Source organism: Canis aureus, chromosome 9 (genome assembly GCF_053574225.1).
Source record: "Canis aureus isolate CA01 chromosome 9, VMU_Caureus_v.1.0, whole genome shotgun sequence".
Classification (NCBI taxonomy): Eukaryota; Metazoa; Chordata; class Mammalia; order Carnivora; family Canidae; genus Canis; species Canis aureus.
Window position 1 is genome coordinate 24967340 of NC_135619.1, and position 1455 is coordinate 24968794.

The following is a 1455-nucleotide window of genomic DNA, read 5'->3' on the forward strand; positions in this document are numbered from 1 at the left end:
TAGTTTCATTCTTCTGCATGTGGATGTCCAATTTTCCCAGCACCATTTATTGAAGAGACTGTCTTTCTTCCAATGGATAGTCTTTCCTCCTTTATCGAATATTAGTTGACCATAAAGTTCAGGGTCCACTTCTGGGTTCTCTATTCTGTTCCACTGATCTATGAGTCTGTTTTTGTGCCAGTACCACACTGTCTTGATGACCACAGCTTTGTAGTACAACCTGAAATCTGGCATTGTGATGCCCCCAGATATGGTTTTCAAAAATATGGAACGCTTCACGAATTTGCGTGTCATCCTTGCGCAAGGGCCATGCTAATCTTCTCTGTATCGTTCCATTTTAGTATATGCGCTGCCGAAGCGAGCACAGATCTTAGTTTCTAAATACCATTTAAGTCTATACATTTTAAGGATTATTTATTTTACCATAATTTATCACTGGCAGGTTTTCAGGCAGCAACTGTACTCCTTTCTCAAATTATCTAAGTTATTTGACATTTAAATGTCAAATTCAACATTTACAGTAATACAATGCACATATTCAGTTGATGTGGAAATAAATGTCTATAACCAAATCCCTGCATGCATAATAATAGAAACTACATAGCAACTGCTTTCTGGTCAACAATTGTAAAACATCCTCAATTGTATTTTGACCTCTGAAATCAGGATGTATCAATGAAAACTAAAAATATGCAACTTAGAATGAATGAAATACTGTAAATGTAAAATGTCTGAGATATGGTCAGCAATTAAGTCAATAAAGTCTGGCTGGATCGCAAATTTAATATTAATATTAATTTACTCTTAAATTACCCATCCAATGCAACTCCTTTACCTCTTTACACATTGCTGACAAAAACCATTATTATAAAATAACTGTTAGCCAGCATATGTGTATCCAAAGAAATGCCCCTTTTCCCAAATGAAACACTGATTTAAAAAAAAAAAAAGGCTTCTCAGGGCAGACTAAAATAGAACTGTATGAATTGGTAATTCACTCTGATTAAGGTTACATATATGCACATACCCACACATGTGCACATGCACATACATGTGTAATTTGTATATATGACAATTACACCAGCTTTGATATATTAGAAAATGTCTTCAGAAAAGACATTCAGAAAATTAAGCCTTGGGATGCCTGGGTGGCTTAGCGGTTGAGCTTCTGCCTTTGGCTCAGGGTGTGATCCCAGTTTAGGGATCGAGTCCCATATCAGGATCCCTGTGAGGAGCCTGCTTCTCCCTCTACCTATGTCTCTGCCTCTCTCTGACTCTCATGAATAAATAACATCTTTAAAAGAAAAGAAAAAGAAAGTTAAGCCTTAAATCAATATAACCTAGATTCTAATTGAGTCCATTAACTTAAAATATTTCTACTTAAAAATCACTATCATTAAATTCCATCTCCATGAAATTGTTTTAGAATGCAAACACATATATTTTTATTTTTAT

The 1455-nt window shown here is 34.9% G+C and overlaps 1 non-coding gene across 1 annotated transcript; it reads right to left on the reverse strand.

Moving 5' to 3' along the window:
* Positions 1 to 259: 259 nt before the first annotated feature.
* On the reverse strand, positions 260 to 365 carry LOC144321506 (U6 spliceosomal RNA). The gene has a single exon (XR_013387149.1). It is a non-coding gene; the product is annotated as a U6 spliceosomal RNA (small nuclear RNA).
* Positions 366 to 1455: the final 1090 nt, after the last annotated feature.